This window comes from Pipistrellus hanaki (assembly GCF_964339955.1).
Source record: "Pipistrellus hanaki genome assembly, chromosome: X".
NCBI lineage: Eukaryota > Metazoa > Chordata > Mammalia > Chiroptera > Vespertilionidae > Pipistrellus > Pipistrellus hanaki.
The window spans coordinates 25,780,078-25,804,501 of NC_140524.1; the positions used below are offsets into that span (position 1 = coordinate 25,780,078).

The 24,424-nt window shown below is 38.7% G+C and overlaps 1 pseudogene across 1 annotated transcript; it reads left to right on the plus strand.

The window, feature by feature from the left end:
* The first annotated feature begins 712 nt into the window (after positions 1 to 712).
* On the plus strand, positions 713 to 20,732 carry LOC311615407 (olfactory receptor 6N1-like; annotated as a pseudogene). Its single transcript has 3 exons — positions 713 to 810; positions 15,927 to 16,012; positions 20,043 to 20,732. The product of its transcript is annotated as an olfactory receptor 6N1-like (transcript).
* The last annotated feature ends 3,692 nt before the right edge of the window (positions 20,733 to 24,424 follow it).

The window sequence follows — 24,424 nt, forward strand, 5'->3', positions numbered from 1 at the left end:
AAGTCATTTGAATCTTGAGCTTCAATTTCATCATCTACAGAATGGGAATGATTAGTAAAGTTAAATTTATAGGGTTATTTTGTAGATACAGTGAGTCAGCATACATGAAGACACATAGAGGAAATTTAGAAAATATTATGTCCTATCTCTTATCCTCATTTTTCAGTGATATTGTTGTCCTAGATTAGGAATTCCTTAGGGCCTCTGAGATTCCAGAGGCAGGCAAAAATATAACAGCAAAGGCCTGTGGGAAGAAGAGAGAGATGGATAGTAGCAGGTGTTGGAACCATGGAGAAGTGAAAATAGCTGGAGGAAAATAATAGAAGACCTTGTAATGTTACTCATGAAAGGAAGAAGGAGGAAAACAGCAAAGACAGGTTGATAGTAATTTAGGAGAGATCAGGGGAGGCTTGATAAGTCCCCACAGTATGAATTAAGAGATGTGTCCCTTGGTTCTGGCTTTTAACCCTATCCCCTGGTTGCTGCCATAAAATAGAACCTTAATATAATAAAAAGAGTATCAGCGGGAAGCTTTCAACCACAACTCTTCACAAAAGGAAGTATGAATTTCCTTCAGCCTCCCCAAAGATTTTCTCAATCCCATTCCTTGGATAGGATGGTTGGTTATAAGAGTTCAAGGAGGAGAAAACAGATCTGTGCAGAGAAAGGAAGGGTTTGGGCATGATGGATTCACCTGACACTCACATCCACCATGACCCTGAACATGTTTGCAGTAATGTCCAGAGATACTCTGCTTCCTTTCAGTTATGGCCCCCTCAAAGGAGGTTGGAGTAAGAGGAGTAACCACAGGTAAGAGTGATACTCGGGTGTCAAGAAAGTTGAATATTATCTAAGATCTTTCTGTAGCACTCAAAGAACAAATCTAGAAGTATCACCACACCATTTTAATTCCCTAAGGGCTTTAGTATGTCCCTCAAAACCAAAGGTTTACTATCGCTTCTCTTTGAAAACCCAGATTTCTTCTCAAAGCTTTCCATTCAGAGGCCTCCTTTAGGTCTGAGATAGCCAAATGGTTGCCATGGAAATCTGACCCTTATTTGCCTCTAATCGCCTGTTCTAGAGGAATAAAGCTTCAGCTCCCATTTCTATTAGATGAGATCACATCAATCAGTTATACTAATTTCCTATAGTGTTTCTGAGAATTTCATCTGGAAATAGCTTTTATATTCCATTAAAAATAATCTAGCTGTTGATCCATGCATTGCATATCACCACTTCCCCTGCCTGCCCCTATGAAAACTTCTGTATTTTATTCTTTTTTTTTTCAACTACAGTTTACATTCAAAATTATGTTGTGTTAGTTTCAGATGTACAGCACAGTGGTTAGAAAATCATGGTCCCCGCAATATTTCACAGACATGTAGATTACAGCATAGGGAATATAACAAAAACTTCTGTTTTTAAGTTCACTCAGATAGTGATTAAAAATTTCAGCCTTCTAGAGAAGGTTTAATTCACAGATGTTGAAACTCTTATATTGTCCAACATCCAGTAGCTGTTTTAACATAGAACCTAGAGAAATAAATATCTTGAATTAGTATTACAGGTAAAAGTGTTAGTACACAAAGTTGTCAGAGTGTCCCACTCATGTTGCACAGGCTTCAAGTCCCTGTGTGTAACATCAAACTGCATTGTACCTGAAAAAAAAATTTATTTTTTGGCTTCTTGGGAATGGTCTGGAAAGGAGATAGGGAATCCACCAACTTTCTCTTTTATGCTTTTTTTTTTCTCATTACTGCTAACTGAAGTCTTTATAACAGTAGAATTGTAATAGTTCTATGATCAGAGATTTGTGGTGAGATATAAATCACAAAATCCTCTTCCTGAACTCTCCAAGTCAGCTCCCTCTGTTTTCATGATGGAGCCCATGGTACTTCTCCCTGCATCTGTCCCCATACACCTCTTCTGTTCTTCTCACCCCAATCACAGGACTGAATAGTGCAAAGCACTACAGCTGCTGACCCATGGGAGTTCAGAGGCCATTCTGTTCTGCCAACCCCACCTTCCTGTACTGCCTCATACAGAGCATTGTGTCCAGCACAAAGCTTCTTGTAGAAGCTTAATACATATGGACAATAAAGCAGGCAATTTGCATTTTCAACTCGAAGAGAAATTGGTTAAGGGGAACTACAGTGCCTGAATCTGAATAGGGAGTAGCAATAGAGTAAAGGACAATGTCTTCAGGGAGATGCAAGAAATAGTGGTCCAAGTAGTCTAGACTCTGAAGACTAGAAGAAAATAGGGAAGCCAGGGCCAGCAAAGGGGGCTATAAAGAGAGGGTGCAGTTTGCATTAAGCTACCTCTTAATTGTGACTTACTTGTGATTCAGATAGAGTTTAATTCCCAGTCCTAAAAGCGCTCTTCCCCCTTCCTATCTTATGAGGATATAAGAAAAAGGGAGGCAGGCCCAGGAGAGCTATGAAACATTTTATAAAGAAGAACTTAGAGCTACCTGAAGTGCAGTGAATTTTATTAGTGAGCATTATCCCTCTTGTTTTCAGAAAATAACAATGGCCTTAATAGTTTAGGGGCATTGTTACCAACAAAATACATACTGAAACTTCCTTATAACATTTTTCACTATAGAACAAAACAAGGCAAGTCCATCATGGATTCTATTAAAGGAGTTTTAGTTACAGAAGTATCAAAGGCATCTTCCTATTAGGTGTCTTCAAGCAAGAAACCTGAGGGAAGTAATATTGTGAGGCCATGGTTAATAAAAGCATCTAACAAAATGAGGTACTTTCTTTATTTTGCAGCAATGACTCTACCAACTGCTAGCAGGACACACACTGACCCAGGCCTCCTCATGTCCAATAGCAACAAATCTGCATAACAAAGATGAGCACATCTTGAGTCATAGTTCTATGACATTAAATCCAAGCAAGGACATATGAGGAATTTAACAACTCCACAAAGAAAATACTACATATTTACTTGTTTATTTATTCCTTGTCTACTTAAAAAACTTGTGGTGGCTAATAATCAATAAATACTTGGTTCAATTAGACTAAAATCCTTCTTTTTATGGCCAACTAGTATTCCATTGTATAAATGTACTACAGGTTTTTTGTTTCGTTTTTTATCCACTCAACTTCTGATGGACACCTGGGCTGCCTCCAAATGTTGAGTATTGTAGATAATGCTGCAATGAACTTAGGGGTTCATATATTCTTTCAAATTAGTATTTTGGGTTTCTTTCAATATAAGCCAGTAGAAAGACAAATACCATATATTATTTCATTTATATGTGTAATATAATGAACAAAGTAAGTTAACAAACAAAATAAAAATACTCATACATAAGACAGATTGACAACTGTCAGATGAGAGGGTGTTTGGGAGTGCTGAGTGAAAAAGGTGACGAAATTAAGAAAAAATCTCATAGACATGAGTACGGTGATTACCAGATGGAAAGGGGGGTGAAAGGAGGTAGAAGAGGGTAAAGGTGAGATAAATGGTGATGGAAGGAAATATGACTTGGGGTGATGAACACACAGTACAATATACATATGGCATATTATAGAATTGTACACTTGAAATCTGAAAAATTATATTAATAAATGCCACCACTTTAAATTCAATAGAAACTTTAAAAAATTGAGCACATAATTCTTAACTGAGTGCCATAGCAACAAAGGTAAAAATCAAAACACAATGTTAACATTTGGGTTATAATAATAACATTTATGCTAGTCTCTAAATGGATTTCTGCAGGATGTGACCCATTTTATTCATAGTCAATTTTAAAGGATAGCGAGAAAGTATAATTGAACAGGTCTAGGGAGTTAGTGGTATTTAGAAAATAAAGCATTTCCTGTATCCCATCACAATGTACTGTAAAGCTATCAGATCAGCAGATTTTCCTGAACTTCTCATTGCCAATTAGGCCTTTTTTATTTCTGCCTGGGTATTACTGGTCCCCAGAGTGTCCTGGTCCTTCAAGCCAGTGCTGCACAAGGAAAAGACTCACCTCAGATCTGTTTCCTCCATATTCATGGGTCTTTCCAACCCTGGTGCCATTATTGATGCCTGGAAATTCTCAGGATTCCATGTCAGGTTTTGGTATATGGCTGATCAGTCCTTCTCTTCAGAAGCTGTGGCTTGCCCTGCTTTCCTGGCCTTGAATGAGATCTGTGAGTTCCTCTTGACTTCTCCCTCACCTCTGTCACTCCTCCTCTCAGCAGACTTAAAACTCATACAGCTCCAGAGTTTATGTCAACCATCAGGCTAAGGTATAAAAAGGGGTTTCTTCTGTATGATGGATGTCATCACTTTCATTGTTTTGCAGAAGAAAGCAAACACGTTCAATAGGAGAAACAAGCTTTTTCCTGGCCCTGATCTTGGAGAATTTGTCATGAGGTTTTATATAAGGAGGATCATTGGGCAATATGATAGATGAAGCCCTGTACCAGAAACAAAACATAGGGAGCCAGCTGCTAACTCCACACACACAAAAAAAAAAACTAGTTCACAACTCTGCATCTGATGCTCATAAATCAAAACATCACTGAGCTTGTGATGCTGTTGCTGACATTCCAAGACCATGAAAATTTAGTCTGGAGCCAAGCATGCCTCCACACTCCGGTCCTAGCCAGTCTTTCTATGGTTTTCAGAATCTGAGTTCCCAAAATTCCTATTCTCCACTCACTTCACTAGGTTTCAGCCTTTGCCCAATTGATTAAAGCTATTCCTTGTGATAGCCATTATACAAAGAACCTTGAGCAAAGGGGTTTCTGAGGGGTGCTATATCCTATACAACAACATTCAGGGCCAAGATAAAGAAGTTCATTGTTATCAAGGTCACTGTAACTCAGTCACCTCACTTGGCAGCTATCCCCACTTCCTCATTTCCCTCAGACTGCTTGATGGAGAAGACTTTTCTCTGTCCTGAGGCGGGCTGGCATTGAGGCTTCTCCTAAGAAAAACTCATCCCTTCCTCCACTCTCTATTTATTACCGTGGGCTTCACTTTATTGTAGCCTTCCCTAAAAGAGGGTGTTACTGATTGGCAACAAGGAGAGTGAAGAGGAGATTTAATATGGAGATGGTGAAGGAAAGTAGAGTTCAACAAGAGAGGGATTCCAGCTACCTCCATTTACCAGATGGAAAGGGAGGTGAGAGGAGGTAGAAGAGGGTAAAGGTGAGATAAATGGTGATGGAAGGAAATATGACTTGGGGTGATGAACACAAAGTACAAACTTTGGGGCTAAAGTTTCACCCTTTCCTCAACTCTTCTCTGCCAGAGAAGCTACCCAGGCAAGCCATAAAAACAATAAGACAACCATTTTGGAAAAGAGAAGAGGAGAAGTCTTCAACTTTAAGTCCATCTTCCTTTCTACACCTCTCTGTAGGGGTAGTGTGCATGCAAAAATAACTCTTATCTAAAAGCAAAAACAACCTGCTCCATACTTTATTTCAACGAAATTCAACTTTATATAACTCTCCTAACTTTGTCCATGCATACACCTTCTACTCTAATTTCTGAAATTTTGGTTCATCTACTCCACAGATGAAGGACAGCTAGTTCCCACTAAATAGGTACAATTGCATGTCTTGAATACTGTAGTAAGTTGAATAATTAACCCCAAATATATTTAAGTCCTAATCCCTGAAAACTCTAAATTTACCTTTATAGAAAAAAATATTTTGCAGAGAGGAATCCACAAGCAGAGAAATCTCAGATATATGCCAAAGTAATTTCTTCACTGATACCACTCCTAGGGCAATGGAAACTAAAGAGAAAATAAACAAATGGGACTACATCAAAATAAAAAGCTTTTGCACAGAAAAATAAACCATCAACAAAACAACAAGAAAACCCATTGTATGGGAGAACATATTTGCAAATGTTATCACTGGTAAAGGTTTAATCTCCAATATCTACAGGGAACTCATACAACTTAATAAAAGGAAGATAAATGATCCAATTTTAAAAAAAAAAAAATGGGCAATGGACCTAAACAGAATCTCTTCGAAAGTAGACATAAGGAAGGCCAGCAGACATATGAAAACATGCTCAAAGTCACTAATTATCCGAGAGATGCAAATCAAAAGGACAATGTGGTACCATCTCACACCTGTCAGAATGGCAATCATCAACAAATCAATAAACAACAAGCGCTGTCGAGGATGAGGAGAAAAAGGTACTCCCGTGCACTGCTGGTGAGAATGCAGACTGGTGCAGCCACTGTGGAAAACAGTATGGAGTTTCCTCAAAAAACTAAAATGAACACCCATTTGGCTCAGTAATCCCACTTCTAGGAATACATCCCAAGAAACCAGAAACACCAATCAGAAAGGATATATGTACCCCTATGTTCATAGCAGCACAATTCACCATAGCTAAGATTTGGAAACAGCCCAAATGCCAATCAGCAGATGAGTGCATTAGTAAACTATGGTGCATCTATACAATGGAATACTACGCTGCTATCAAAAAGGAATTCTTACCATTTGCAGCAGCATGGATGGATCTGGAGAGCATTATGTTAAGTGAAATAAGCCAGGCAATAAACGAAAAATACCACATGATCTCACTCATTTATGGAAAATAAAGAACATTATAACCTGATAAAAAGATAAATACCGAGTCAGTAAAGCACCGAACAGACTATCAAATTACAGTGGGAAAGCATGGGAATGTTGAGGAAGGGAGAAATAGATCAACCAAAGGACTTGTATGCATGTACATAAACACAACAAATGGACCCAAGACACTGAGGGGAAGGGGGGGAAGGGGTTTGAGGGCATGTGACAGAGGGTAGAGGAGGCTGGGGACTGTCAATGGGGGGGGGAAGGAGATATAGGTGTTACTACATGTAATACTTTAAACAATAAAAAATATTACAAAAAATATTTTGCAGATGTACTTAAATTAATAATCTTGTGATGAGGACATTATATTATTTGGGTGGGTCACAATGTAGTCATAACATGTAGACAGCATGTAGTCATAATTAGCCTTATAAGGGAAAACAGAGGGAAATTTGACTACAGAGGAGAAGATAGTATGACAGAAGCAAAGAGAGATTTGTAGTAGCTATACTGCTGGCTTTGAAGATGGAAAAAGTGATCATGAGCCAAGGAATAAAAAAAAAATGTAACTCTTGAAGCTGAAAAAAGGCAGAAAACAGATTAACCTCTACAACCTCTGGAAAGAGTGTAGCCCTACAAATATCTTGATTTTAGCCTAATGAAACTGATTTCAGATATGGCCTCCAGAACTGTAAGAGAATAAATTAGGATTGATTTAAGCTATTAAAAGTTGTAATTTGTTATTCCCATAGAAAACTAACACCGGTGTTTTGCATTTTGTTTATATCAGGAAAATTAGCCCATTTCACTCTCCTCATGCCATGAAAAATACTCCATAGGAAAGAAAAGTCAGGGATATACCTAGGAAAAGTGCATAATTGACCAGAGGGAAATTGTAGAGAGCCTCAAAAGGCTAAAGAGAGTGAAAGGATTTTATGAAGGAGAAAGTGAGGACTGAAGACAAGCACATTTGAAAATATTTTTATTGATTTCAGAGAAGAAGGGAGAGGAAGAGAGAGATAGAAACATCACTGATGAGAGAGAATCATTGATTAGCTTCTTCCTGTATGCCCCCACTGGGGATTTGAGCCCATAACCCAGGCATGTGCCCTGACAGGGAATCAAACCCTGACTTCCTGGTTCATAGGTCTTCTATTAGCCACTGTGCCATCGTGGCCAGGCAAGAGAAACACATTTTTTTAAAACAGGGGCTATTTCTGAGGAAAGACTATGAAGGATTCACAGTTACATGAATTGAGGAAAGACATTTCTATAAAATGTCTTCCAAAAAATGAGGAACCATAAATCAGTGTAATACAATGAGATTGGGCTCTGGAAACTCAAATTAGGACAAGGTTAAAGTCACAGCTGTGCAATGTTAGACAAGTCAATTTGCCTCTCTGAGTTTTCATTTCCTTCATCTGTACAGTGTATCAATATAATGATTCTTATTTCATAAGGTTGTTTGAGGGAATTGGATTGAATAAGGGACAGGATCCTTGGCTGTCAGGCAGTAAGCCCTTAATTAACTTAAATGAGTGGCCTTGGCCTCCCTGTCCCCAAAGAGCTCCATTAAAGAACACTGCTTTTCTGTTATTTTACTTCCACTTTGTTTCTCCTACGTTGGGTGTAGGTAGGGACCTGTTTATCACTTACACACAGTTATTGTGTAGCTTGGTATATGGTCCTGAGCTTAGAGTTTGGAACATTAGAAGAGGTAAACCAAGAACAGATGTCCAAGGCCTAGAACTGGCTAAATGAAGAGGCTATCCTTCACTTACCACAGCTTACCATGGCAACTAATTAGCATCTTGTGAGTCTGAGATAGCTGACTCAGAGGAGTGTGTGTGACAGAAAGAAAAGAGTGCACAATAGGGCTTCTTCTGCACGGTTCTGGTTTGGGAATAAGGGAAGACCTGGCAAAGGTCAAGGCATCTACACCAACATAGTTTTCTCAAAACTTGTCTGGCCCTCTGGGGCTCAGTCTATCTTGTTTACCATCTCTCCTACTAGAATTGTTTACTTTAAAGCAATGCTTTGATGTCAGGAAGGGGCCTCTTTGGGGAAAAAGACATTAGGATATGAAGAAATGGAATTTCACTAGGTATGTTCTAGAACTCTCAGCAAGGGGAGGTACTAGAATCTAAGATACATGCCACAAACTTCAGAGCACTCCCTATGAGAAGGGAATTAGAAATGGTACCCATATTCTTGGTCTGTGTCCTTGAGCTGGATCACTAAAACCACTAAGTCACCTTGGCAATGAACACTTCTTTGAGTAAAAGGTCCTCTGCAATGAAAAGTTAGATTGTTAAGTAAATAGCTTTAGAGATGTGTGCATACATGCATGCATATGCACATGTGTATGTGTATGGGTGTTAAATATATATGAGTTAGACGGTTGCCTGAAATAGATGAGAGGATTGGAAAAACAGGCCAATGGTTATTGCTAAAACAATAGTTGCCCACTTCATCAGTATACCTATAATAATCCTTGGCTACAGGGATTTATTAAATAACAGTTGCCTTACTGTAGTTGGAGAGCACATGCTCAATTTTCAAAAAAAGATAAGAAAATGGATAGGGTTCAGAGATTGGTAAACTGTGACTATGGAGTGATTAAAGTTGATAGTGGTGGCATTAAGATACTTCCTTTGTTTCTTTCTTTCTTCTCCATCTCCTACCCCCACTTATTTTCTCGTCCATTTTGTTCTCCTGACTGTATGATCCTTATTCTTGCCAGTGTGTGCAATGGCCATTATTTAATCCTGCTGATGACCCTTGAGAGGAAAGAGGTTCCTAAGACAACCTTGGAATTTGTCCCTTTGTCCTGAAGCTTTGATGAAAACCACTCTCTTATCTACTACAAATTCTTACATGAAGAGTTCATTAAACTTATGAAACAATTCTCCCTCTGGAACCTGTGATAAAAATGTAGAGCAGGAAATTAGACTCCTTTGTGTAATGATGCTTACTAGCCTGACCATCCAGTCATCACTCAATGTCAATAACATTCTTCAGTTCTTGAAGATTACCTAGCCAAAACTTTGCTTTTTGTTTACAACTAAACTTTAAGAATTAGTTATTCAATTTTCAAACTTTCCTTCCTTGGCATCTTCTAAGTCAGTCCTGCTAAGTATAAAGTTTCACCCATATAGAATCATCCAGAAGCTTGATTGGTGTCCTCTGAATTTTCAACCATTCACCAAGCCATGCAATGACACAGACAAATGAGATATGGTCAGTCCTTTGCCTCCCCCAAATTTACAGTCTTATAAATAAAGTTGTTATGAACTTTGAATTTTATATTCCATTGGCTGAGAAATATTGGTTCTCTCAACTCCAGACAACAAATCCCAGCATCACTCTAGTGTCCCCGCTGCCTTTCTTTGAAGTGAATGAAGTCAATTATCTTTCCCCCATCTTTTCATCAAAGAAACAAAAGAAGACAGGAGGAACTAATATTTGTTGAACACTTATTTTAGTAGGTGCTTTGCAAACAAGGCACTTGCATTTAAACCACCAACAACCTACTAAGGTAGGTTTAATCCCCATTTTATGAGGTGAAATTGCACTCTTAAACAATTTATCCAAGGTCACCCAACTAGTAAGAAGCCATGATGGAAATTGATGAGTTCTTTCTAGCTTCAAATCATATGCTCTCTCTACTCCACTGCTCTTCTACCTCTGAGTAAATCAATGTGTATACTCCAGAGTAAAGCCCTTTTGTTTGACACTTGCACAGTAGATGTGGGCTCTTTCCTCTAGATTCTGGTATCATTTTTTAAAGTGCAATCCATATTCCTTGATCCCCACCACAATTGAAAGTTAAAATATTTCCTCCAACTGTACCAACTACTCTGAAGTGAGTCCTCTGTGTTCTCTGAGAACCTTAAAATATATCTTCTCTACCATGTGATCATGCTCCAGAACCCCTTCGTTTTTACCCAAAAAGATAAAAATGTAAAAAAGGCCCTAAAATGCATCTACTGAATTCCAAAAGAATGCATCCGAAAAGGAATAAAGCCAACTTTTACTCCCAATGGCTTTCTTTAAGAAGGTGGTAAAACTATTCTGGAGGGAATGCAGACTGGTGTAGCCACTGTGGAGAACAATATGGAGTTTCCTCAAAAAACTAAAAATGGAACTCCCATTTGAACAAGTAATTCCACTTCTAGGAATATATCCTAAGAAACTGGAAACACCAATCAGAAAGGATATATGCACCCCTATGTTCATAGCAGCACAATTTACAATAGCTAAGATTTGGAAACAGCCTAGGTGCCCATCAGCAGATGAGTGGATCAGAAAAACGTTGAGAAACAGAGTCAAGTCACTGATGCTCTCACCTAGAGAATCAGGGTCCTGGTCAGTTTGGGGGATCAGTTGCACAGTAGCACTGTGTCCACAGGAGGTTTATTCCTGTGTGTGCTTGCCCAGAATCGAAGTCAGGTGATACTGCTGCCCTGCATGAGAGTGAGGTTTTATAACCAGATTGCATTGCGAGGAAAAAATTCCCCGTGTCTTTGCACACGCTCCATGGCTCAAATTCCTATAGTTGTGCTGCGGGCCTGGGCGAGAGGCAGGTCTAGCAGTTCCTATGGAAATGCCAGGAGCCTGCGGGGAGAGGGATGGGCTCGTGACTCACAGAAATCTGTGGCCAGGATGTCTGGATTCTTGGTGTCTGTGGGTCTGCAGCGGTGGTGGCAGGTCTCTGACCACAGTGGCTGCAGAGTCCCGGTTTGCATCTGAGACCAGAGTAGGTGGTGCTGAGGCCAGAATCCTAGTCCCAATCAGCTCTGTTTTTCAAGATGGCATGGTCTCTGTGCCCATTCTGGCTGCCCTCAGCATTTCCGCAGTGGCAGTAGGGCTCCACCATGTAAGACAGCCGGGTTTGGCAGCCTCTTGGAAGACTGAAGGATCTGTCTCTAGTTCATACACACACACCACACACTCCTCTATCATTCCCTTACTCTCTCAAACTCTCTCTCTTCCTACCTTCCTGCCAGTCACCATCTTCAGAATCAAGATTTACCATTTTTTTAAGGAGAACACTTATTAACTAAGTGTGGAACTATGAATGTACCAGTAAATATTTTCTGACTGAATAGAAGTGTAAAATGCAGCTATTTCCCTCTTGTGTATATTTAATAACTTGAATTAACAGCTTTAAAATGTTGTAAAATGTCCAGGTATCTGCTTTAGTTGATAGATATAAATCATTTGTAATCAACAATATTGATTTATACTAGGAGTGCTCTGTTCTCCTGAGGAGGTTAAGCATGACGCTTGCAACCTTGTTTACAGCATTAACTTACAACATTAACTTTCTCAGTAAACTATTTCTCTATGCCTAGTGTAGTCATAAGACTCTATAGCTCACCATTCAAAGGATTCCAATTTCATAAGTTCAAGAAATTTAACTACAAATCAAAACCCGAAAAGGACTGAGATTTGGGTCTCCTCATAGTATTGAACCAAAAGTGGAAGTGGTAAAAGTTTGAAAACACTTTTTGTTACCTGTTGATTCATTACTGAACATACTCAAGAGGAAATTATTATAAATATTTATTTTTATCAGAAAATATTGAGCATCTACTCTGTGTAAGGATTTCCAACACAGGTCTATATTCAGTTTTATATTAAGTGAGTACCTCAGAAATTGATATGTATTAGTTACAAATTGAAGAGAAAATACTATCTTGAAAGACTCCTATAAGTTCTAAACTAGAGGCTGACAAAGAAGAAAAAGGGTTCAGAAACAATATGAAACTGGGATAAACCAAGGCAGAATGTGCTAGAGAAAGAAAGAAATGTAACCGTATGTAGATCAACCTTATCCAATATTCCAGTATTTCTGAGCACTGGTCCTGTTCATCAAAACAGAGAAGTTTGGCTTTCAAAGTAGTATTGGCTCCTCTGAACCCATAAACTTCAGAGGCCAAGATTTGGTGAGAAATTTATTGGCACGAGACATTTTAGTTTCCCTTTGTATACTCTACCATTTTATTTACTTTCCCAGTGTAGGGGGAAAACATTTCCCTTGGGAAACAGGCTTAGGAAAATTGACTTTCATTCATGAGAACATATTGAGCAAACAAGCAGGACCTGACTCTCTAATGGGAGGAAGTTAATGCAGGGTATTAAGGAAGTTAGAGCAGCAGCAAGACTGAGAATGCTCTTGAAGGTGGATCTTAATTCTCACTGAGATGAACAAAGCATCCATATAATGCAGTTGTGGTGGCCAGCCCTTATGCATAGGAAAAGAATGATGAGATATAAGAAACATTTATCTGGATTCCTATCAGCAGTAATGAAAATAAAGCTTTCTGATTTTGGTTGGGATGGGGGGAAATTATACCAATAAACATTTACTAACATCCTACTGGACACTCATTTCTTGCGCTAGATATGTGAAGGAAACCAGGGGAAAATAATAGAAAAACTATAAATTACACCTAGTTTGGAGGCACAATTTTGTGAGGGAGACAAATATGAAGCAATTTAAGGATAATTGTATACACATACACCATTGAGAAATGAGAATGTTATTGATCACTTATCAAGTGCTGGTGAGACACTTCATATGGATTATCTCATTCAACTCTAATGAAAACACTATGAGAGAGTTTTATTATTATAAATATTCTTTATTTTATAGCTGATAAAACTGAAGCACTGATAGGTTAAGTTGCTTACCTAGACTCACACAAAATATGTGATAGAGCCATAACACAAAGTCAGGTCTGTCTGACACAAAAGACATGTATTTAACTAATATAATATACTACCTACCTGTAACATAATAAATCCTCTAATTATAAACCAAAGATACCATGTTACTGTGACTATTGTAGCTTCCTAACTTCTGTAAATTTGACAGGCTCAGTGAAGGAGTCTAGGAGCAGAAAGCTTAAAACAGAAAATGTGAGTGGTGACATAGAAAGCTTTTGAATGCTACAGGGATGAGAGTAGCAAGTAGGAGTGATACTGAGATTTTCTCTATTTTCAGAGTCAAATACCAGGGTGATGAGTGAAGGTGCAAGAAAATAAATGTCACGGCTATTCAGATGCCTAGCACCAGAGCATATGAGAAAACTATTATAATGATGGATCAGGGCATTTCAATTTTCTTAGATATAAGTGAATAAAGCAGGCATAGAAAGTCTACCAATGGTTATTTCTTGACTTAGAGTACAAGATGAACATAAGAAACCAATTAGAAAAATATAAGTAATTAAAAAGTAAACTCCTCATTCAAACAGGCATTGTGCAGACTACTTTTTTTTTTCTAGAATGGTTTATTAATGGAATGTTTTCTGAATTCCATTTATCCCAGATTTTTGCTATTAAGCAATAGCCACAATTATACTCTATATTAGTAGGGTAAATAAAAACTAAGATATTTATACATATTATTTAGATTCCCTAATTTTTATATGAAATATTTTTACCTTTGGGTCCAAGAGTATGAGTTTGTTATTCTTTGCACAACTTGCCAGGATAATTGTTGCCATTCTTCAATTTAGGCTAGGTATGTCACATAATGACACATCACATATCACTTGGCCCAAGATATTTCCTGGACTGTTTCATCACATGTCATGTTGACAAATGGACAGAACAGGAGGGGAAAAAAGTATTTGGCACTAAAGAATATACTTGAATTAGAAATATCTCTCACCATGCCTCAATAATGCCTATCTCACAGTCTGTTTCTGGGTCTTAATAATGTTTATTTCAGTCATATCAGCAATGCATGACTCCAGGTTTCAATAGTGCCTGACTCCAGGTTCAAGGTATAAAAACAAAAATAATAAAATCATTCCCTTGGACACCATGGGGTTTCTAACATTAATGTGCAATTCTTTCACAAGATATGTTCTAAGGAAAAATAAACTTTTAAACATAATTTTCTTACTGCGTGGCACAAACTTGAATTATTTTAAGGAAAACACTACTTGCAGAGTTGACAAAAAATCAACTTCCTCTATTGGCAGAAAAGCTAGTATAGTGCCAGTTAAGGATTCCTTGTCGGCCCTTTCAAAGACTCTGTTTCTGGGTAGTTTTCCTCCTTCCCAGCTTAGTCTCTCTCAGATATTACTTTCAGGAGCAGGTTTATATGTAATTGGAGCAAGGAATGGCCCAAATAGTGAGGATTGGACTATCAAGATATACCTACTAACAACCCCTAATATGTATCATTAAACAATTGCCCTTGATATCAGCCTGATATAACTTTGGAGAGAATAAAGATCTAAGAGCATATTGGAGTGTTATGTACTTGCTGCTCAAATATTTTCTTTTTTATTGTTTAAAGTATTACATGTAGTAGTACATATATCTCTTTTTCCCCCATTGACCTTACCCCAGCCTCCTCCACACCCTGTCGCATGCCCTCTCCCCACACCCCCAGTGTCTTGTGTCCATTTTTTGTGTTTATATGCATGCATACAAGTCCTTTGATTATGATAATTTAATGTACCACATGGTGACTATAGTTAATAGTACACTGTATGCTTGAAATTTGCTAAGAGAGTAGACTTCAAGCATCCTCACTACAAAAAGGAAGGTAACTATGTGAGGTGATGGATGTGTCAAGTAACTTGAAAGAGATCAACCAACTATTTTCTTTAATGGATAGTTTTGGGAGTTTGGAGGAAAGAATAGCACTGGGCATATGATTTTTTAGGATGTACATATAATGGTTTAATATACATAAACATTATAAAATGATTACTACAATCAAGTTACTTGACACATCCATCACCTCACGTAGTTACCTTCTTATTTGTGGTGAGGATGTTTGAAGTCTACTCTCTTAGCAAATTTCAAGTATACAATGTACTATTAACTATAGTCACCATGTGGTACATTGAATTACCATAATTTATTCATTTTATAACTGAAAGTTTATATCCTTTAATCAACATTTCTCCATTCCCCACCACCACCCTTGCCTCCATGCCCTCACAACTATGGTTCTACTCTCTATGATTCTATGAGCTCATAAATTTTGGATTTCATGTATAAGTGAGGTCATACAGTATTAATCTTTATTTGATTTATTTCACTTAGCATAATGCCCTCTAGGATTATCCATGCTGTTGCAAATGGCAGGGTTTCCTTTTTAAGATTGAATACTAGTCCATTCTATATATGTATGTGCCCCATTTTTTTTATCTGTTCGCCCATCAGTAGACAGTTTTCCATATCTTGGATATAATGAATAATGCTGTAATGACATCTCTTTGAGATAGTGATCTCATTACACACACACACACACACACACACACACACACACACAGAGGATTGCTGGATCATGTCGTATCTGATTGTTATAGCATGATTATTGCTCTCCTTATCAAGCTGTATACCTCCTCCTTCCACCATTCTTCAAATTCCTTCTCACCACCCCTTTGCCAAAACATTTTCCTGGATTATCTCTAGAAGAGGTAATGCGTTTGGGCTTCTATTCTCATTCCCTAGTTATCCTGCTAAACTTCCAATTTTATTATTGTACTTCTGCAACTATTAGCATCTCAGAGGTGGCATGAGGAAGTATGTTTTTGCAGTTTTATTTTGTATTGGGTACCAAACAATTTTCCATGTTAGTAAATACCTTTTGGTTATTATAAGGACATAAGATAATTAATACAAAGGCAAATTCTTATTAAAGGAATACTAAGGAAAGGGGGGACAGATATATGTTTAATTAGATATTCTGGGTAATTGAAGGTTAAGAACTAAGCTGTTTTCCATTATGTTTGCTGGGAAAAAAAATCTGCTAAGATATCAGAGTTCACTGTTGTAACTTAGTAAATCAAGTATAATGATATACATGCTTAAATCACTCTGCATTGATAGAGAATCCTTCAGAGCCTCTGGTCATTATTTTGAGCATTAATTCTTATTGGTCACAACTACAAATGAAAATGGAGAAGTGAGACAGAATAGGACTTGATGTATTCTGAGCCCAGGCTATCTCCTAAAAATTGTATTCTGACTGAGCTTGTTTCATTATCTATCTTTTTCACACAAAAGCAAAATGAGACAAAACATAGTTTTGTAAAAACACACACACACACACACACACATATATATACATCAGATAATTGAAAGCTATGGGTAGTTGGATTGCCACTAATGACAGTTTTGCAGAGACTCATATCGAAGAGAGTTCAACAGTCCCCATGGAATTGTGCTTTTCGGTGCTTCATATGTAGAGAATGCTCTTGATATGCAGTTGCTAACCCTGGGCTTTGAGCATATGTGACAGGGTGAACAAAGGTTACAGTGACCCATTTATTCTCTTTTCTGATCCCTTTTAAGACAAAGGGCAAGAATTTGTCAGACTTTTGCTTAAGAGCTTGCTATATTGTCACAGTGAGAGCTCTGTCTCTCAGGACTGGGGCTATGTCTATTACCAGATTACTGGCCCAATATAAAGATTGCAAACGTCATCCAGCAATGGATCATAAACCACTTGGTCTAACAGGGGGGAAAATGAAGGGAGTAAGGGAAGAAAGGTAAAAGAAAATCCCTCCAAAGTCCATCCCCCAAACAAAATACTTACTTGGTATTTCCATTTCGGAAATGACATGAATTCACTCATGGAATTGCTTAAGCCAAAAGCCTGAGATTCAACTTTAATTCCTTTCTGTCTTCGAATGCAATTCATCCTTCATCTGCAATCCATGTAATTTCATTAGAGTAAACTTTTCATTAAAGTATAATATATATACAGAAAAGGGCAAAAAGATATATCAATTCTAATATTTAAAAACAAAACAAATTTTAAAAAAAAACTAAAATTAATCTGCCACACTCCAACCCAGCTTGATCCTAGTCACCATCTATTGTCTGGATGATTGTATCAGCTTCCTTGCCTGTTTTCTTACTTTTTCTTTTAGCCCCTTACAGGCCATTCTTCATATAGAACCTTGGAGGATCTTTTCAAATTGTAAATCAGATCATGCCTTCTACAAATTCACCTCTTATCACACATTCCCCTACTTGACTCATCTATTGCCCTCCAGCCATAGCTATTATTATTGTTTGCTTATTTGTTTTAATTTTTCCAGTATTCACGTGTGTATGTCTGACTCAGGGTTATTCACATGCTGCCTTTCTAACATATAATACTTCCCCTCTGATGATCTTAGCTTAAATATGATGAGATATCTTGATCATCTCACCAAAACTAGGCCACCTCTCCAGGCATATTATTATTTGTATTGGAACCCTATATTACTGCCTAATAGCATTTATCAGAATAATAATTTTAAATTTATATTTTTAATTTATTAATTTTATTTTTAAGATCACTACCATTAGTAAGATATAAGCACTGGGAAAAATCAGACCATGACTTTCTTGCTCATGATTTTATTTCCTGCCTACCCAGTCCACTATATGATGCATAGTAGGTTTTCAAATATATGTGGTGGGTGAATAAATGAGTAAAAGAGAGGATGGGAGAGGTTCTAGGGAGCTGGCATACCTCTGAATCTGAAGGCACCAAGGAGCATGCCAGTAAGGCAAAAGTGAAAATGAAGTCCATTCCATTATTAATTAATGAGACTTGGGAATGAATGATAAAATTCTAATGATGTTAATGTCAGTTTTGAATGCTGGCTGGCAGTCTCTGAAGACAAGGAGAAATGATAATAAGATACTGCAATTTAATCCTCCAATTAGGAAATAGCTATCACTCTCAGAGATAACTCTAGTTGCTGATTGATTTTCCTTATATTATATACTGTAATTATATTCCATACTACCTTAGGCATCCTAAATATCTTGGATATTGCCATAATGGGTAGACTTTCTTTTACACAAACTCAGTGTATTAACAACCAAGAGTGATACAAAGGGTGAATTATGGAGAGATTATTTCATGTCACAGAAGCATTCTTAATAAGATTCCTTTGAATAGCCAGTTCCCTGAGTAGATTTAAAATAAAATTTTGTTCTTTTTTAAAAATATATTTTTATTGATTGCAGAGAAGAAGGGAGAGGGATAGAATGAGATAGAAACATAAATGATGAGAGAGAATTATTGACCAGCTGCCTCCTGCACACCCCCCATTGGGGATTGAGCAAGCCCGCAACCTGGGCATGTGCTCTGAATGGGAATCAAACAGTGACCTCCTGGTTCTTAGGTTGACACTCAACCACCGAGCCATGCCAGCTGGGCTATAATTTTGTTCTTTAAAGAAACAGACCTTCAAACCTTAGAGGGAATTTAGGGGAGAGTGGGGGTAAAGGGGAGAGATCAACCAAAGGACTTGTGTGTGTGCATATAAGCCTAACCAATGGACACAGACAACAGGGAAGAGAGGGCATGGGTGGGGGGGGACGGGAAGTGATGGGGGGGGATAAGGACACATATGTAATATCTTAATCAATAAAGAAATTTTAAAAAAGAAACATGACTTAACTGTATCCTTTTAGAGACACGTTGTCATTATCCAAAGCAAAACAGCAAAGGCAGCTTTGCTTTATCCCCTGGACACAAACTGAGCCTTCAGTCTAGAACACCAACTGAGCCAAGGCTCTAACTCTGGCTTTACACTTATTCCTAATTCAGGCCACAACTCAGACTGATTTTTAATCCTATCACAGCCCAGGGGCTAAGACCAGATATCCTTTCCACAAATATGGGTCTTTGAGCTTTGGGGGTGGGTTGTTGGGAGGGGAAGCTTATGTTCCTGACTCACTGCTTAACCCATCCCTGCTGCTGGGGGAAAATATAACTCTAAATGCACATCCTACTGCTTGTGAGTCAGGGATGTCATTTTCATTTATGAATGATGAAACATTATTTTTCTCTAACATTTCAAATGAATAACTTTACATACATTTTCCCCCAATTTCCATAGGAATTTGATGCCATGGAAGCAATCCACTTCATGTCTCCAGAGCCTGGCAGAAACTCTTTTTTTTTTTTTTTTCTTTCTTACAGATACTTCAAGATCAATAGCTCTGAATCCCCCTCCTCCCTCCAATTATGTTCCTGGTGAAACCCACCTGAATTTAGGGTTTTAGGGGGAGATATGCTAATCTGAATTCTGATGTTATTTTAGGATTTAGACTCGAATTTCTATTGAGTCTTAAAAGCGGAGTTTCAGGAGTTCAGAGAAACTTCCCAGCCATGTCCCCATTAAGACGTATTTACCTCTCACTTTGATACTCCCAAAGGTAGATTCATCATCAGTTATGTCAAGGGAAAGAGTAGAAAAGAGCAGAGAAAATGCTCTCTCTATTCACTCTCCAGGGCATAGTTTCTGATTCTGCTATAACTAATAGGTAAATATACCTAGTTGAACAAAACTGAAAATTTGTTCCAGAAGGGAAAAGACAAGGGCCTTTGAATTTTGTACTATAATGCATTTCTGGTGCTATGGCTCACCTCCAGTAACATGGCTCTTTAGTTGGCTATAATTCTCTCTTTTTCTCAGGTCTAACAAGTGACTCTCACAGATATAAGTAATCTGACCATGATCAAAGAATATATTGTCCTGGGATTTGGGAGTCTCTGTGGGTTACAGTTTTCTCCTTTTGGGATATATTGAGAATCTACATAGTGACCTTGCTGGGGAACATTTTCATACTTTTATCATCATTTCCCTTGATCACATACTTCAATCCCCCTACACTTCTTTCTGTTCAATTTCTCCTTTCCTGAGGTCTGGTATATTAATTCCATTGTCCCTGAGATGCTAAAGACTCTTCTATTGGGTTCTGAGGTGATTTCTTTTGCAGGTTATAAGGCCTAGTTTTACTTCTTTGGGTCCATGGTGGTAGTTAAGTGCTTTCTGCTGGCAGCCATGTCTTATGACCACTACCTTGTTATCTGAAGCCCCCTCTGGTACCCATTCCTTATGAACCTCCACACATGTAACCTACTTTCAGGTGGGTGTGGGTCTTGGCTGGGTGGGTTCCTAACCCTGTGATCACTGCCAGCATGGCTTTCCATTGCCATTATGTGCAGTCTATGATATTGACCACATTCTCACTGACCTGACTCCCATGCTGAAGCTGGGCTATTCTGAGCCTGAGAGAGCAAAGAAAATGACCTTCCTCCTGGTCTCCTTTGTCACGATGGTGCCCTATCTGTTCAATATAGCCTGCAATAACGACATTTTTGCTACTATCATCAGAATTCTGTAAGCTTCAGATAAGCAATGGACCTTCTTCATTTACTACCCCCATCTTATAGTGGTCACTCTGTACTAAGGAACATTCTGAACAATATATGCCATTCTCACAGCAACCCAGGCTGCTGCCCTTAATAAGATCTTCTACCTACCTGACATCATGTTCATTCTCATGATCAATCCCATCATGTACAGCCTGAGAAACAAGGATATTAAAAATTTAGCAAGGGGGCTAATGAGTCATTAGGCATATTATATGGGTACATAATAGCCCTTACCATCCCCAGAGAGACCTTTTTCTCAGAGCAGCCTGAGATTCTATAAAAGAGAACAGACTTTAGGCTGAATACTGGGGGATTCAGACCACTGCTCCTCCCTCCTTCAAGGGAAATGGCCAGCAGAGCAGGGACCCTTCCTCAGGTGCTTCCGTTTAATGTTCAAGTTTGCCATACAAATATGGACACAGAGAGCAGGAGGGAGGCTTGGGTTTCCCAGGCAATGGAGGAAACCAAGCTTTCTGGATGCCCTGTGCACAAAATTTGTGCACAGAGGGCATCCCCTCAGCCCAACCTGAACCCCCTCCAATCTGGGACATCCCTCTCACAATCCAGGACGCTGGATCCCAACTGCTCCCCTGCCAGCCTGTTTGCCCCATACTGCCCTCCCTTGCAGGCTTGATCTCTCCCAACTCCACTCCCCTGCTGGCCATCTTGTGGCTGCCATCTTGTGTCCACATGGGGGCAGGATCTTTGACCACCTGGAGGTAGCCATCTTGTGTGTTGGAGTGATGTTCAATTTGCATATTACTCTTTTATTCGATAGGATAGAAGCCTGGTGTATAGGTGGGGGCCAGCTGGTTTCTCCTGAAGGGTGTCCCAGATCAGGGTGGGGGTTTTCTTGGGGCATGGGGCTGCCTGGGCAAGGGGCCTCTGGTGGTTTGCAGGCAGGCCATGCCCCCTGGCGACCCAAGCAGAGCCCCTGGTATCTGGGGTTTATTTATCTTCTTTAATTGAAACTTTGTAGCCTGGAGCAGAGCCAAACCTTCTGCTTGCTCCATGGCAGCAGCCATTTCTGTTGAGACTTATGTATCTTCTGGTATCTGGGGTTTATTTATCTTCTATAATTGAGACTTTGAGGCCTTAAGCTGAGGCCTGGGCCGGCCAGGGTGTGAAGAAAGCTAGACTTCCTCCATTGCCTAGGGCAACCCTAGCCTCCTGCTCTTTCTAACTCCATGGCTGCTGCCATTTCTGTTTGGATTTATGTATTTCTATCATTGAAACTTTCTAGCCTTGAGTGGAGGCCTAAGCCAACAACGGCAGGCAAAAAGCTTGGTTTCCTCCATTGCCTGGGAAACCCAAGCCTCCCTCCTGCTCTCTGTGGCCATAGCCATCTTGGTTGGGTTTATTTGCATATTTGCTCCTGCTTGGTGGGAGTGGCTTGTGAGTGTATCGGAGTGGTGATTAATTTGCATATTACTCTTTTATTAGATAGGCTGCCTTTTATGAGAAAATGTGACAGATCCACATCTCTATCTCTATGTGTGTATGTCATAGAAATATCTGTTGGTGCTAGGCTTTTGGTTATATTATTTAAAAGTGCCCATGTGTACACATGTACACACACACTAGCACACCTACATATACTGTACACTCATAGTCACTCCATCCAAACTTATTCTCTAGTACTTCCTGTTATACCCTCTTCACGTCTGCATAGTAATAATGTCCTTTATTGTGTCTTTTCTCAGGGTTAATGTATATTCACTTTGCCTTCTGTTGTGTCTTTTATCACCCACCTCTCCATCTTACCATCTCTAAAATCCTAAAATACTTATTGACTGTTTCATTCATTTGAACAATTAGTCAAGCCCCTTGAAAACTGGAGTAATATCATTCCTATTCCTCCTAATGTCTTTTACCATGGTGCTCTGCACAAAGCAGATACAAAATAAGTATTTGTTAATTGAATGAATCAATGACTAATTAGAACAATGGATGTTTGGTGGATGAAGAGGGTTAAATAAATCACTTTTTCTGCTTACATTGACTTCACCTTCTCAGTTTCCCCCTCATGCTCATAGACACTTCCATCCCCCTTCACAGGCAGCTCTGACTGAACTCTTCCCCCGCCCCCCAACCTTGCTTCTTGACATACCCTCTCATCTACCCTCCCCACAATGGTCAGATATATATTTCTAAATTCCAAATGTTATCCTACCTTTTCCCTATTTATCACTTTCCACAGTTCTCCAGTGGCCTAGGATGTAGTTGGAGCTCTTCAGCCTGCCTTTCAGCCATTTGCTGAGCTCAATCTTCATCAGTCTCTTTCTCCCCATTTGTGCCCCAGGCATACCAAACTTCTCAAATAGGCTTGGAAGCTCCTTAAATGCAAGGTCATATGCTCACTGTGTTTCTACCAGAACATCTAGATCCAGACTAGAACAAAAAAGTATTGCTCAAATAAGGTATCTTCAATGGAATTGTAATGCAATCTCCACCTTCATTTCTTCTTTGTTTCCATTTATTGTCTTCTGGCTTATGAACTACTTTGGTTTGAGGAAAAGGTATTCTTGAATGTCTGTCAGTAATGTGTGTGTGTGTGTGTGTGTGTGTGTGTGTGTGTGTGTGTGTGTAAACTCATCTCACCTACCCACCCTCCAGAAAAGTACCAGCACAGATAGACTTGCTTCAAACACCCCCCACTACACACACACACCTACGAGTCAAAGAATGCCAAGCAGTTTGGAAAACACTTTCCCAGCTGGTTCTTCCTACTCCCTTCCCAACCACCCACAGAGCTCCTTTCCTTATAGGGTATAATTTTCTCTAATCTAGTTTTGACTTCTTGTAATTACCCTCAATTAAGAAATAGAGACTGCAAAACACACTCCTTGTGGTTAAAACCTGGATCCAGAGTAGAATTGTAATTACTTTTTAGCCTCTCAAGAGTTCTGTTTTGCCTTTTGTGCAGATGCACAGTGGAAATGTTTCATCTGACCCATCCATTCATGACTTTTTTGTTACCTTGAGTCTAGATTTCTGAGCTAGGTTGAGGGATTTTTTTTTAGTGTGTTGGCCATTGGGAAATTTTAAAAAGCTTCTACTAGTCTAAGATCAATTAAATTTAGAAACCTTCAACAACTTCCATTTGCCCTTAGAATAAAGTCCAAATGCCCCATGGAAGTGAATAACATTTCTGTCACAATATTCAAAAACATGTAGCACATCTAGAGCACATTTATGTCCAAAAAAGATAAAACTCTTGCCTCAGTATCTACTCTCATTTTTGCTGCTTTTTGCTCCCTGACTCTTACCCTCTCTGAATTTCTTTAAGTTCTTCGAACTTGCTTTCCTCCTCAGAACTTTTACACATGCTATACTTTCTCCCTTTTCTCACTCCACTTGTCACCTGGCTCATTCTTTGAGTTCCACTCAGTCTCTTTATTATATGCTCTTAAATAACCCTGACTTTTACATGTTTTCATTATAAATATCTCACAACTGCAATTGAATAATTTGAATGATAGATATAGACATATAGATATATATAGGGATATGCAAATGTAGGTTTTCAGTTGTTATATAAATAAACAATACAATAATTAATAAATAAAAATACAAAAATAAATGGTTCTCTACCTTGACTATATAATTAGCAAAGGCTCTTTGTATTTTATTTGAATTCTACATCCCCATTACTCAGCAC